General features: G+C 41.9%; 2 long non-coding RNA genes across 2 annotated transcripts; both read left to right on the top strand.

Moving 5' to 3' along the window:
• The first annotated feature begins 6,721 nt into the window (after positions 1-6,721).
• lncRNA:CR44782 (long non-coding RNA:CR44782) lies at positions 6,722-7,522 on the top strand. The gene is made up of 2 exons (NR_124709.1): positions 6,722-6,925; positions 7,050-7,522. It is a non-coding gene; the product is annotated as a long non-coding RNA:CR44782 (long non-coding RNA).
• A 2,399-nt stretch (positions 7,523-9,921) lies between these two features.
• On the top strand, positions 9,922-11,122 carry lncRNA:CR44781 (long non-coding RNA:CR44781). Its single transcript, NR_124708.1, has 2 exons — positions 9,922-10,367; positions 10,592-11,122. It is a non-coding gene; the product is annotated as a long non-coding RNA:CR44781 (long non-coding RNA).
• The last annotated feature ends 4,807 nt before the right edge of the window (positions 11,123-15,929 follow it).

Genomic DNA, 15,929 nt, shown 5'->3' with positions numbered 1-15,929 from the left:
GTCCTCTATGCCAGTCGAGTCCAGCTGGGGGCGTGGCCTCTTGTCTTAACCCAAATTGTTCGCCATTAAGCCGTCAAGTGCTAAACATGCAAGCGATTCCCAATCCCGCCTCGCCCTTTCTCTCGCTCTGTATCTTACTTTCTCACCAATTTTCCCCGCACTCTGGCCCCCCTTTCGTTTTCCTACTTTCGCGTGCCAGTATATGGAAAACGTTGCAGAGAAATGTGCCAAGATAAAAACCAACTTTGCATATTTACTAACCCTGTCAGATGTCGGTGGAAGTCTATTAAAAATGGTGTGAGATCAACACGGAAATGTGCTGCGGACTACTGGGTTATTTTCAATTTCCACAGGATCATTATTTAGCTGTTAGTTCCGCGAGTGCGGGCTTCATCAAACTGAATAAATTTAGATGTCTCTTTTATCATCTTAAAGGTTTTGGTCCTTTAAGCCGGATCAATAGCAGAAAATCAGCTTCACTGACAGTTGGCTTAAAATTGAAAGCATACAATTCGTTCGTTCTTATAAAATCTTATTTCCTTGGGCCAAAAACAAGAGCAGCATTAACATAGCACAAACATAATTTTCGTTGCACTATTATGGCGAATGCACATGTGTGAGTGAGTGTGTCTGTGTGTTTTCGTTTGTCACGCTAACCTCAAAATTGCCGCCAACAATTTAACAAGCAGACGTTGTGTGAAAAATATGTCAAACAGAAGGCGAAGGCGGTGACATTTTGTTCGCTTTTTTCTGCATACGAAAATTGCGTTGGCCCCACACACAAACACAAACATATATACTCACACACAGCGAGTGTCCCCACAGACGAGTTACCAACATAAAAAGTGGCGACACACATACACGGGCAACAGAGTTTCCCAGCCACGTTTTGAATTATGCATGTCTGCCACACATGACTCGAATTTTCCCACCCCAAACCCCAGCGACACTTCTTCTAACGCGAAGAAAAACATACATATTCGCAAAATAAAAATGACAAAAAGAAGCCAACGGCCCGAAACTATTCGTGGCCGCTTTTCCTAGCTTTTCCAGTTAGAGAGGTTGTTGTTGGGGAGGGGGTGGTGTCGGAAAGCAGCCAAGCAGGAAGGATGTGTTCGGATATTACGGTTTCCCAACCTCATAATGACTGAATTCGGTGTCTGGCTGCTTGCTTGGAAGCACTCCAAACGAACATGTTGCAGGCACAGGCACAGCAACCTTTGATTGCCCCCAAAATGTCCAAGGGTAAGTGGATTATGCTTCTGAAGTTCCAGCCAAGGGGAGCTCATTTCAAAGTCAATTACCTCTGCGTGTGGAGCAGAGTTTTCCCTGATGGAAAATATCTTCATGGTATAGTTTTTTCGTGTTTTCAGTTCAATGGAAAATAATAATTTACCCAAAAATATTGTTCTAGCTTTAATATTTAATAATAAGTTAAATATTGCTGAAAATACATGTTTTTGCAATTTTATTTTCATTTCCCCTGTGAACTGGTGGATTTCCTAGGAAAAACGTTCAATATTTGTCAGCAAAGCAATTTTAATATTTGGTTTTAGTTTTATGGCATATCCAAAATAAAACTCTAAACATTTTCTTGTAAATTTGCTTAGGGCTTGTTAATTTTTAGTTACTATTGCATTAAAAGTAAGTTGAAAAGGTTGATATAAATAATCAAAACAAAATAAACAACTGGCCATATAGCACATTAAGGGAGTGAAGCGAACGTCCCGAAGGACTTTAATTGAAAACCAATCAATAGAACAAAAATAACTTTTGGCCGTTACATCACGTCCGACTGATTGGGCCAAGTTGCAAATATAATTACTGGTAAAAAGCCAGAAGAGCGAGTGGCGCGAATGGAGGAAAAGGAGGCCGGCACAAAACAGTAATTAAATGGAAAACGCACTCGAAGAGTCAGGCGAGCTGGCGCAGAGTGAACCAACTTGTGCAAGGCACTTGACTTTGGGCCACAATCGCGTGACTTTGAGCCAGCCCCTCGAAATACGTTCACAAATACAAGCGCACTAGCTCAAACTCAAGCAGAAGCACAAGTACAAGTACAAGTATCGCTCAAGTATGAATTTATTTATACGTAATGCGTATACATGATTTCTTTTTATAATTTTAATTTGTGGCAACCTTGGCCCGCACAACGACGGCCTTGAGTGTGGGATACACACAAAAAGAAGGCAGACTTTGGGCGGGGAATTTGAGTGGATTTTGAGTTTCTTGTTTGCCGTTGAATAATAAATGCCGCTATTGATTTCCTCCAGCAGAAGCCAGCAGCCCGAAATGAAGGCACAAAAATAAACCAGAAAATTAAACTCCAGCCGGAAACGGAAGATGGCGATGGCGATGGCGTTGGCGATGGCGGAACTTTATTGACCCGCTTCGGTGCCACAAATTTACTTCCTTTTGCGGGGGGAGTCCAGAGAAAAGTTCTCGGCTCAACTTTACGATCTTGGCACTTGTTGTTGGCCCCCGAACAACATAATTTGGCCAAACGGCAATCAACGCCCTTCCAGACACACAGCATATTCATATGTCAGCCGGTCCAGGAAAAGCGGAAAAAGCTAAGAAAGAAAGTAGGAAAGTCCTTTCGTTTGTCAAAACCTAATAAAGTGCAAACAGCAGCGGAAAATAATGTGAGCACATAAAAATAAGCAAAAAGTTTCCATCTTCATTTTTATATATATATATATAGATTGGAGTCGGCCCTTAGACTTTCCCCTCCGTATCCATTGTTTTATATTGTTTACCCTTTCTGGAAAAGGGAGGAACCACTTGAACTTGGCATTGACAGGGCGTGCTCAGAGTTGGCCAGTTGGCCTATCTTATCAGCAAAGTGGAAAGTGGAAAACTTTCCTCTCACCACTCGCATTTTGTTAGACACTTTCGCTGACAGGGCCCAGAAGCGTTGCTAGCTGTTATTCTGTGTTTAATTAGACCCAAAAATTTGGCACACAAAGAATATTAAATGCAGGGATTCTCTTTTTGATACCAGTGGAACACATATAGAAGTGTATTTCGTCTTCCAGCAGATCAGGAATTTAATTTAATGCGATCGAATTGGATTGAAAACAACTAGAGCTCGGAAAAAATAGAACAAAAAGCGTTGTATTGATTTATACTGCAACTTGTGCTTGTCTTTGTCGAAACTTCAAATGCTTTCAACTTTACGCAATTGGTGTGGATATGCAAACCCAGTCGACCAAATATTTTTACACCGAGAAACTTTTCCATTTTATTCCATTCGCCACTGACGATTTAATTTGCGGCCGCCGCTTTTTCGCCACAATTGCGAAAACAAAAATTTTAGTTGCGAAAAAAGTTGGGGGCAGGGCTTAGCTTAACAGCAACTTATGCAAATGCCTTATGCAGCGAAGGATCTTCCGTCTCCCTTCTCTTAGCCGGCTGAGGCGAAGTCAAATAGAAGGGAAAAATAAAGCGAACTTTTTGTTAGTTCGGTTTAAGTACCGTGGAAAAGGTTGATGGGCTCCTCCTTGCTCCTCCTCGCCAGGGTGGACCAGGGTGTTTTTTGGGGGTCAGTAGTGCTTGACTGCAGCGAATGCCTTTTGTTTCCCAGGGAAAAATACCCACAAAATGGCATTTTGGTTTGCTCAAATAACTCAGTTGGCCGTAGCCGAGAAAGGAGGCAAAATATTTCCCTCATTTGCATTTTACAAGACGCTTTTCCGGACGCGGCAGTTCCATTTGGAGGGGGTGCTGAAGGAGGTCAGTGTGAGTAGGAGTTAAATTCGCCAAGATTGCTAACAGTTAACCACACATTCCTTAATCTTTCGTCGGCTGCAATGAATCTTTTGCCCCCGGCTCGCTTTTGGTTCTTTTCAGCCGAAGTCAGGCCAATTTGTGGCCACTAATTCGGCACTTGAATAGTCACTTGAGAGAGAGAGAGAGGAAAGCTGCTAGAGACCGGGAAAACAGGGGAAACTGTGGAAAATTGGGGAAGGCGTACTCCATGAGAAGTGTACTTTCGTAGACTTTTAACGATGTCATCGCTGTAGACTTGCGGCATCTAGTGCCCCCCACGTATTTCCCGTTTTTCGTAATTTTTTGCCAGCCCGCATTCCCTTTATCAATTACGCTTTCATTTTTTTAATGATTTCGACTGCAGTTTTGTTTGGCTTGCTTCGAGTTGAAGTCTCTTAGGGCTGCCTTGATTTCTTCGCTGCTTTCCTTCCTCGACGCTTTTCTTCTGCTGACAAGTGCACATTTTTCTTGGCCCGTACTGCTTACCATATTCCCAGCCTTATGGGGCCAGAAAAGCGCAAACTTCGACAAAAGTTTTAAGGAGTAAATACTTGTCTTTTTTTTTTCTTATTGAGTAAGTTTGAAGAATGCATTTTTTCTCCCTCGCTTTACTCTCTTTGTTAGCTTTGCAAATTAGTCAGCCGTGAATGCCTCGAGCAAGTTTGGAATTTTTCTATTAATTAGTTGGTAAAAATTATTAATTATCTTCGTTATGGTTCTGTTCATGCCGGTAATTAAACGCATACATCGTTCTTCGAGGCATATTTGATGGAAATCCTTTCTACATTTCCAAGCTACTATTTAAAAGGTTATTTTTAGACCCCTCTCTGCTATTTCGGACCTTAAATTCCACTTGCTTTGATGTAGCCTTTCGAGAATCCTAGTCCTTTCCCCCCACCTTGATTTTCCTTTCAGCTCGTGTTCTAGATTCTCACAAAGTCCTCGTGGTCTCTATCGCAATGCGATGATCTGATATGATAAATCCTACCTCAAATATGAAACGAGTTTGGGCAGAAGGACTTTTCACTCAAACACATATGTACAGCGTGTGTGTGCTGGTGTTTACCCTTGTGTCTGTGCAACTTGTTGCAAATGCTTATCAATTAATAAAAATCATTGCCTACTTTTCTGCGTTTTGCTTTTCCTGGCCTTCCTCGAGGGAATTTTTCGCCTTGGGGTTTTCACACACCCTTCTCTGCTAGGGGTACACATAATTCTACGATCTGCCTTTACAAGCGATTGCCATATTAAAGGTGTAGTTTTGTAAACTTTAAATTTAAACAAGATGGATATATACAAAGATGTCGTTCTATGCTGCTTAAATATTTTCCTAGGCTAAAAAAGGCTGTTATCTACGAATCTTTTATGAATTTCTTTGGAAAAAGAGTATAGTTCGTTTTGGTTGATTTCTATCTCCCATTTCCCATTCCTTCTACATTGGGAATCCTTATTTATGGAGAGCATTTGGCGTAATCCACCATCATTTATACCAATTTGCGGGCAAATAGTTGCCATATGTGAACAGGCTGGTGGGCATTTAGTCAGTAGAGAGGAAAGTTGGAAGCCCGGGGGGCCAAAAGCAGAGCTTAAGCGCCAGTCGGCGGTCTTTGATGCGATGCCGCTTTTGAAGAACAGTTGGTGATTTATGCGGATATGACTGGTGCTTCTTATCAAAAAAAAAGGGATCGCAAATCCCATTCACACCTCAGTTAAGACTTTTAAATCAATGCCTTTTGATTGGATGTACTCGTGCCATAAAGGGGTATGCAACCTTTTCACTCAATATTCACAAATTGATACTACACCAAAAAATGAGATTAGATATGCAGTAATGGAAGTCATTTAAAGTTCAGGACTCGCTTTCCTCACTTTCCTGCTGAAAGGGAAATGAAGTAGCAGTGAGAGTACTGAGAGCACTTTCAGCTGCTAATTCACTTGGGGAGGCCGTAAAAAGGGGAAATTGAATAAATTAATAAGGCGCACACAAGAACCGAAGAAGGCCAGCTGTTGCCCAGGAACGAAAAAGGGACGCCGAGGTCCTTGCGAGTGTCCTGCCAAGTCCGAGGATGTAATTAATAAAGTTATTACCAACAGGGCGCAGTACTCCGGCCAACGGAGAACAGCTTACACGCGGACACCATTAACTTGTAATTATGGCCGGTTTCGGCCGCGCAAGGGAAGTCCGGCTTGATTGCCAAACTTATTGGCAACCGTTGCGAAGCTTTTTCGGCAATTGGCAACTGCATCGTACTCACAAATAGGCGAACGTTGTGATTGCAATTTGTCCGCTCACTTCATCCATGTGGGAAAGTGGGTGCGATAACTAGTTCTTAGAAGTGATTTCCCAGCAAAATCTTAAGCGACTTTCAACCCATTGCATACCTTTAGACAACTTAACAAGTACGGTAAGTCACAGGACTCACAATTCAAGCAATCCGATACATTTCTACTTACTTCCAATTTAACAACCGATTCAGTTTAATGAGATATCGTTACCGGGAACGCCCCCTACAATGAACACCGACGAACGATCAAATTACAACTGGCCGGTCCAAAAAGCCGCTGGCGATTTCGTAACGGAGACAATATTTGAATGCTTTCCCCATTTGGAGCATTGATACGGTGATCCATGTATCTGCATGTGTTTACAAGCAGCTCCTACGCAACGCCATCTGTTGGCTGACAAGCTAATACAGCTTATTGAAAAATGATTGCGTACTTTTGGGCAAAACGGCAATGGAAAAGGACTCCCACACACACACACACACACACGCACACACAGGGAAACATTGCTATCTGCTGTAATGATTTATGCTGTCACATTCCATTTATTGCACATAATTCGTGGTAAGCCACTCGCCCATTTCCAACAGTTCCATGGCCATTCATTTATCTTAGCACTTGCTGAATAATCGAATACAATTTTTTAGTGTCGCTTTAATAATATTTATTTACAGTCAGAGCCGAAAGTATGACTTGGCACGTAGTTCACCTAGCGATGGCAGCCGAAAGTGCTAATGCCGGTGGGCGGTGTGCGGCAAGGGGCGTGGCAGGTGACTGGAGGCCAAGGCAGACTTGTCGTTAACATATTGTGGCATATTTATTTTCTTTCCTGCCGCCAACATTCACGTTGCCCGTCAAATTCGCCAAGCTGGTCGAGGGAAAAAAAAGAAAAACCTATAGGGAATTCGACTAAATACCCTAACAAGTAAGTTGATTTCTTACAACAATCTAGCAATGAAGTAAAAAATAATACAAATTGTTTATATATTTCCTAGACGCAAAATGTTTAATTAAATTTTGAGCAGCATTACTTAAAAATGGTATGTTACCTTTGATAGGGTAAACAAATTCCACGAATGGTCTAAAAGTGTGCCGGGAAAAGGAGTGGAAGAAGCGGACGAGAAAAAAAAGGAAAACAGTCGAAGTAAACGAATTTCTTTCGTACGTGCCTGACATTTCATTGTTTTCGTTGCGGAAGAAAGAACGCAGTTAGAAAGCAGGTGAAAGGGCGGAGAAAGTGGGCTTCGAATGAACGGAAGGTTGGGTCGAGAACTCACGCACCATCCTGTTCGGAGCAACCTTCAGATGTCGCCTCTAAACGGCGTCGATGTCGATACACGTACGTCATCTTCATGTGGCCTATACCTATACCCTAACTTCTACGATTGGTAATTAACCGAAAATATTTAAAAAAAAAATGTTCTTTAATTGGTAAAATAAATATTATGCAGTCCGAAGTATAAGAAAATAATGTGTTACTACATTTAAAACATAAGCATAGATGATAATGTAAGAAACGATAAGATGATTAGTAAGATGAACAATATAAGGATGTATTTCTTTATCAGTAAATATTATACTAGTACCTAATTCTACAAATCACTAAATCACAGCACTATAATATGAGCTATATTAGTGTAATTACTTCTTATGTCTAATCCATTATTTATTTAATGCTACCTAAACAGAAGGAAAGCGCAGAACTGTGAAAATATTTACCTCATAGTCCAAAATTCCCATCTATTCCTTAGGAATGCGTGAGTGTGGGTGAGTGGGTGTGTGTGTGGGTGTGTGTGTGGGTGTGTAAGTGTCGCAGTGTGAGTTTATGCGAGAATTTTATTCGTCGCTATCGCAATGTGGCATGTCAATTTATTTGTCAAAGAGAGAAATAAGGCAGGTAAGAGTGTGAGCGGGCTAACGGGGAAAGGGAAATGGCAATAGCTGGCGCATAAAAGCAAAAGCCTCACACAGATACGAGGCGGAGAAAGTAGCTAAAGGGAGGAAGAAAACAATGACAGCCTCAAGTTGCTTCCCATTGAGATACTTCGCATGTGTGGGCGGTCTTGCCTATCTGGGCGTACAGTGCAGCGTCGCTAATGCAAACGGGCATTTACATGTTATAGATTGCAGAAACTTAATAGCTTGCTGCGAAACATGCTGAAATATGTATAGCTTGGTTGAAAATGAAACATTGGAAAGTAATTTAAATATATGCGAAAGGTTTTCAATAGCTTTTCCTGTGTGGGCGAGTCTGATGGCGACTTAAAGCACTCGGGGCAATACCTGGCTGTACAGGTAATCGATATTTATAGTTATGGAAATCGCAACAGGACGAGCCAGGAGGAAAGGTGAGAGAATGGGAGCTCGACCATTGGTGGAACATCACGTTTGTCCCGAGATAAGAAATAATATCGTACGTTGCCATGAAGATACATATGTACTCCTCACTTGGTAAAGATTTTCCTTTCGACTTTCTTTTTTCAGTTTTGCACCCCAGCAGCTTAAAGCCTATAATCTTAGCTGACTAAATTGGGAATCGGAATAGAGTTTCATGAACCCAAATATTTTTGGGTACATACGAGTTGGCATGACACAAACACGTTAGACGTTTCTATTAATAGGCCCAGCCGAATGTATTTATGCATTTGTGAATGCAAGTAATGTTATTGCCCACAAAGCTGATTAAATTAACACCTGCCTTTATTAAACGGAATAGGCCAAGTGTAATCGCAGCTATTTACATTCAGCAAGGTTTTTGATAAATTAGCAGAAATATTTATTATGCAATCACCCGAAACTACTGTGTGGAATTTATGAATTTAAGCCCAATATGTGTGAAAAATTGTTTGCATACCTGAATTTCTTTCATTTAAATTACTAATGAAATTGTATCTCTAAGTTGCTATTTGCTTTTCAGTTCATTCAAAGCCAGTTTATATTCGCTTAACATCGAACTAGAGAGTTGTACTGCGATATTTTTGTGACGACCTTTCACTTGAATTTCCCAATCTGTAAATTCTATTGTGTTGAACACTTCAACTAACTACAGTTCACTTCACTCGACTATGCCGCTGTCCCTCGCTACTCTGCATTATTGACAGCTTATTAAATTGATTTAATTTGGAACTTGGCAAACATGTCATGCTGCATCGTCATCACCGCCAGCAGCATCACGCACAACTTTTGTCCTGACTAAGGCATCGTCATCCCAACGCCGAGATGGGTCCCCAGTTGGATGTGGGACACCGATAGCACTGATACCATCCCACGCCAGGTTCGCACCCACATCCGCCCACTGTCAAGCCAGTTGTTGACTTTTTATTGCGTGTCTAAGCCCCCGAACCCCAATCTCCTCCAGTCGTATCCACACTTTCTTTATCCAGGGGCGTGAGTATCCCAAGTTAAGTGCTCATAAAATATTTGTAAATGTTTCAGCTGCCGAGGAGTGGAAAAACTAACCGAGAACATTTTAAAGCATACTTATGAGCCTCGACTGACTCGGGGGCCTGTCAATTTTCCACAATCCTAATGCTGTCAATTAGGGCCTTCTAAATTGTTAAGCAAGCCCCGCACCGCCCCCTGCCACCCACCACCTTGTTTACACTCAATAATAATCCCATGAGCTGGCGAACCAACTTGGCCACAAAAACCATCAAATTGTTTCCCTTTTTTTTTGGGTTATGAGTACAGTGTGCTGTTGCGTGAGTGCTCTCATATAACTAATATTTATACCGTATAAAGTCAAGTGAATCAGTGCGGAACTTTGGCTTTTTTGGCGCATCGTTTTTGTTCGCCCAAAGTTCAACAAATTCATTATCCTGAAAGGGCGACTCATCTTGAACTTTTTGCTCTGGCTTAAAAGTCACATGGAAAAGTAGCATAAAAAGGAAAATGAATTGGAAAAATCGAAAAATGAATGGGAAATGGTACATAAAAACTGGAAAAACCTATAATTGAGTGCAACCAGACTCTGTTCTAATCTCAAGACCCGAACTCTCGCATTTTTGGCCAGTTTTAATCCCATCTGGCTGTGAACTCCGAGGCAAAAGTCTGGATGCCGAGGTCAAGACAATCGCCTGGCAAGTGCACCTGATTGGCCCTAATAAGCTGCCCATTAGGATGGTCCCGGTGACACAAAAGCCCATCACAACGAGCCTTGAGCCACTGCATCACTTTGCTGGCAGGCATCAGATGGCGATGGTTTTTTTTTTTTTTTTGGTTTTTCCGAGCCATTCAATCGCTCCGCCAGACAAGCAAATTTCGTTAAAATCCCATCATAAAAACACACGAAGCGCTGCACAAATCCAAATACTGTAAAAATACAACATTTGGGTCACTTTTCTTTTCTTCTCAATTTTTGCGCATCTCGTTTTTTTTTCTCTGTTTTGTGCGCGTTTTGTTCGGTTCCAGTTTATTTTATGGCAGCTTTCAAAGTTTTTACTCATCGCCGGACAGCTGAAGTTGCTGCTCCTCTTGAGGTGGCAATAAAATAAATGGCAGCACTTTCGGTTTTACACACACACACACACACACATAGGGAGCTACCTACCTACCTGTGCAAAAAGGCAATTTGGAAGGGTGGAAACGTGAAAACGTGGAAAAGCGAAGCCTGCAATGGCCATATATCAAAAGGCGAAAGAGTAAAGCACATAAAACCAGCCAAACTAAACGAACGTGAGATGTGCAGAGATCGGACCAACAGGACAGCGGGATTTGCTGGCGGCAAGTTGGTTAGCGGCAAATATTTGTGGTACTTCCAGTTGGCCACTGAGTGGTTTATGACTTCTTGGGCCAGTCCCAAATCAGTGGCTCACGCTGAACTGGAGGACCCCGGCACTAAAATCCCGCCCCTGCACCGCGCAAAATATCAGGCAATACTTAAATGGTTTCCACTTGAAGGGTCATGGAAATTTCACTACACCTGCAGAAAGCATCACTTGAGTTTCCAAACTTGTTTAATAATTAAATACTTTTACTCCGTTTTATGCGCATTTAAAGTCTGTTGTCCTGAAGATTAAGACCAGTTTCCTACACATTATGGCTATTATATTATAGTCACTTTTGACTGCATCCATACAGCTTTCTTTCTGTGTGCGAATGCTGCTGAGGGTCTCAGGTGAAACGCTTAACGTGAATGGCTCATCTCATTGTTGAAAGTATTGACAACATTGTAGTTGGCAAAAGAGGGCGAGAAAGGCATAAACCAGCGCATGAGAGGGTGCGAAAATGTAATTTCTAAAAGGATTACCGAAAGCCTTAAAGCAAATCCTGGCGACAAGGGAGCCGAGAGAGCTGGTGACATGAAAAATGAATTGCAAGCCACGACAAAAAAGGCGAGTTTTCATTTTACCAAACACACATACTCGCGCACGTGTAGTCATCGTCTCGCCGGCGTAAAAATATGTGAAAAATGAACGGAAATGCCGCAGCGGCAAAGCGGAAATGAAAAATGCACACAAACACACACACACACATGAATGCGAATAGCCCGGAAAATGGCGGCTACCTCAGCGCTCGAAGAGCCAAAATCAGAAAGCAATGGAAAGCCGAAGAACAAGGGGACTGCGAATGGAATGGCAAAGACCCACCAAAACCGAAGGAAAGTCAGCCATTGAGAAAGTCAGACTCGGCGAGTACATTGTAATTAATGATGAGGCATAAAGCGCATAATCGAGATGCTGGGGTCGCTCGCACAGATGGATTTTCCATGTGAATACATAAATAGCACACCGAGGGAAAACCAGGAAGTGACTTTAAGCTGCCGCCGGTTGAAACCTAACCGTTGTAGGAAAACCCAACCACTTGAGCAGCAACAAACCGCAAGTTCGATCAAGAACATCTTCTACTTAAGTCATTTTCAGGCATTTTCCGCATTCAATTTAATTGAAAAGCTATGTTCGCACATAGTTTATGGCTAAACAAAGCCGATTACACTTATTTCACACACCACAAACTTAATGGCAAGGTCAGAACCCGAGAACGGTAAGCATTCTAGATATTAAATTCCAATCTTAATTATATAATAATTATATTTATAAAAATCCATCAAATCAATGAATATGCTTAAATGGTGAATCTATTATTTTAAACAGAATAAATTCCAATCAGAGCTTTACCTAAAATTTGGCATTTGGTAAAATGAAAGTTCAAATTAGGGAGGTACGACTGTAGAAGGTGGGGAAAGGGTTTGCCCACGGACAAAGTGACCAGGAAACTTGTTGAGAGTGAATCGGAAAACCCAGACACACACACACTGCTAGATACTCGAAAAGCCACTCGGTCAGGTGTTAAAACTAATTTACGACAATTTGGCCAACAAACAACAAAAGTTGCCCCCGGGCAGAACGCTCTACGTTCTGAGTGCTCCGCATATTTCACACGATGCATGAAAAGGGTACGCAGAGCATCCTTTAGAGGGTGTAAAAGTGGGTGTTTCCCACCACTCATTCCCCACTCGCCCACTCGCCAACTGACCACAAAAGCATCGAAATCGAACAGAAGCCATGTCCGACAAGAACTCAAGGACAACTCGAACCCAAGCCCAACCACAACTTGATCCCAATTTGGCTTTGAATTTTGCTCACCGCTGACAATTTCCTCCTTGCTCCTGGATTCCAAAGTCTAGATGCTAGATGGCCGCAAATAGACTTCCATCCGCTTTTGCAGTTCGTGCTTTTTATTGAAGGAGAATGGATTTTCCTAGGCAAATTAATCGGGCACACGGCCACAAAACGAATAACAAGCAGAAATGCAATTCATTCAACTCGATTCAGCCAAGTCATTCTTTGATAATTAGCATGTAATTAAAGCGAATACGCCCCCTGGTGGGAAAAAGGGGAGACTACTAATGATGATGGAGTTACAAACGCCAAATTTTCAGAAAAAAACTCTCGCACATTTCTTCTTGTTATGCAGTGAAAATGTAAATCAATCTAGCTACCACGTTTTGCGAATAATGGATTCATGGCAAATGAATATAAGCTTAATTTACAGGAAAAACTAAATACATTGCTGGTCAATAAAACTCTTTAACTGCTGGCTCAGGGAGAACTCTAATCTTCAGTCAATGATTAACTAAAGGAATCTATCCCTACACCCAACTCCGTGTCCATTCATTCACCTGCTCTAATGAATTAGCAAGCCCAATTCAAACAGGGCACAACAAAAAAAACGGAAAAACGGAGGGGAATAAGCCGGCAAAAGGAGTGCGGCGGAGGCAAAGGTAAATGGAAAGTCATTATGATACACATTTGGCCTAATGAGATTTTTTATGTTGATGCCAAAGGTTGTGGCGCAGGTGGGGGGGGGGGGGATGGCCACACGCAAGGGTCTTCCTAATTATTCACAATGAATGAATGAATGGCTAGGTGCGGGTGTACGAGAACATTTTGACACCTTTATGGCTCAATAAATTGGACCGAATGCTAGGAACTCCGGGCATGCCAGTTCATTCGAAACTCACACGGGGATTTTGATATCGCCTCTGATTACGGCTAAGATGACGAGGCCACTCGTAGCTCATTCCCATGGCATTGTGCAGTAAGAGAAAAATCTCATTCCGTCCAAAGAATACATTTTCGTTGGTATGAATATGCAATTAAATTGGAAACATTTTAGCTTAATTTCATTCATAACAAGAATTAATCATAGCTTTTGTATTCTTAGACTAATGCATTGTTTATTAAAAGAAAGTGACATTATTTTTTCCCTGTGTATGCAAACTGGCAATGTGGGCACGTAAAGTTTACAGTTACCCAAGCACTGGACTCGTTAGTGCTCGGATACTATGTGTTATAGTTAAAAGCGACGACCAGACGGAGGAGCTCCTGCCCCTCAGTTGGGTGGCACTGAATAGGTGGTGTCCTGGGGATCCTTGAAACCACCGATGCCGATGCTGATGGCGGCGTCGTCGACTGCTTATGAATAATGTTTTCATTTTCAGCCCGGCAAATTTGTCCTCGTCTTTGGCACGCAATTGCATGTTAAGTGCATATGATTCCCGCACTGTTTCCTCATTTCCACTTGGCCAAAACCCTCGGTGCTCAATCAGCCTCGAGTAATACGCGAAAATTATGGGTTGTAATGTAAGAGGCACTTTTGCTTACTTTTTTTTAATGACATCCCACAAACGCGACATGTTCCGTGGCTCTGGGTCTTAGTGATTAGCACCGCCGGAACAGGACAAACATTAGAAACTGGCGTCATTTATATAAATTAATGTCGTCTGCACTGGGTAGCAGGGAGCAGAACTTTCGGAATGACTTTTGAAATTTTAAACTAATAAGATGCGTTAAAGTTGGTCGTCTTCCAAAGGCATTTCATGACAACTTGCTGCCTCATTTTGGAGGTGGTCATATGTATTTATGTGCATATTCTAAATGAATCCGCACTTATGCTATGTGGCATTTATTTGAAATCTGCACAATGCTTTATCAACCGGGATATCCGTTTGCATTGGACTAAACCCGAATGGAAGTGCATTTTCCTATGACATGCAAGCCCCAAAGTATGCAACAGTTTCTGAGTGAGTGCGGCATTGAATTTTCACACAATCAGAAACCAGTTTGAACGCATCCGCTTCCGCTTTTGCATGGCGGTTTGCATTTTTGAGTTAAAAGCGTGCGCTTTTTTGCAATTTGATTTGTCGCCTAAATTCACAGCATTTTTGACACCAGTTGGTTGCGAAATTCGGCGACAGCCGTAGATTTCGTTTCATTTTGTTGGCATTTGACAGAATGTCAAACGCAGAACTATAAAAATGCATTCCCTGCGCGACCACATCAAATTTCAATTAAAGCGCGAAGTGACCTGCTGCATGGTGCATTTAAAGTGCATTTTGAAAGCGGAACCTGCATTATGGATAAGATGCAGCCCAGCATAACAAAACCCTAGAGACTTTCGACGGCATCAACCGCAGATGACGACCTGAGGGCCATCCGCTGTTTAAAATGCTCTCGAGAACGACAAAGTTTCAGTTTCCACTGCAGATGCACTTGGAAAAAATGGTAAGCCATGTGTAAAAAATGCACAAATATAAAGTTAGCTTAGTGAACCACTGAAGCTGCAAAATAATTAATGCACCAATCATTTTACATATAATAGGTATTATAAGCCATATCGTTACTTTTCCCTCTGTGTAGCTAGGCATTCACAGGCTTGTACCTAGACCTCCTTTCTTCGCACACGCCTCCGAGTCTTTCACTAAAAATAAGTGTTGAGCAAACATTCTGCGGGCATGGCAGCTCGCCTATGCCACATCAGCAGCATCTTCAGCATCTTTGTCCTCTCGAAACAGGGCCATGTTTGTCAAGCCATGAGCTGCGGAATTTCACTGCAAGCAAAAGTAAGAATGCAGTGCAAGATGGCTAACACTTTGCCCAGATCCTTGCCCAGTGGGTAGGTCATGTGGTGCCTGTTGATTTAGGTGGGAATTAAGTGACGTACGAAAATATATTGGCCACTATTGTCTATAGATACTACCTCTCGGGACCTTTAAATGAGTGCTTTCAAAACGATGGTACAGTATAAGATCATATCTCCTAAGTACGATTGTCTTCCCTATGAAGCCAATAAGACTGAACTTATTGGCTGCCCTTATCTATACTGATCCTATATGATGTACAACATTTGTATTTACAAAAATCTTATCTGCATTACTTCAAAAGCAAATACCTAATAATTTCCTTAATTAATTAAAGGGAAACACTTGAGGGACGTGAGTGCTCTGAGTCAATCGATTTGGTTGAGTTATTACATTAGCTGAATGAAGATGATACGATATCATTGGTAGCCACAACTCATTAGCACAGAAGACGAAGTGAATAGAGCTATTTACTTGCAACTTGTCGGAAAGCAACGAACTGTAGCACTCCGCA

Source organism: Drosophila melanogaster, chromosome 2R, assembly GCF_000001215.4.
Source record: "Drosophila melanogaster chromosome 2R".
In the NCBI taxonomy this organism is placed as follows: domain Eukaryota; kingdom Metazoa; phylum Arthropoda; class Insecta; order Diptera; family Drosophilidae; genus Drosophila; species Drosophila melanogaster.
Note: the sequence above shows the minus strand (reverse complement) of the source record. Positions and strands in the feature narration are given on the sequence as shown.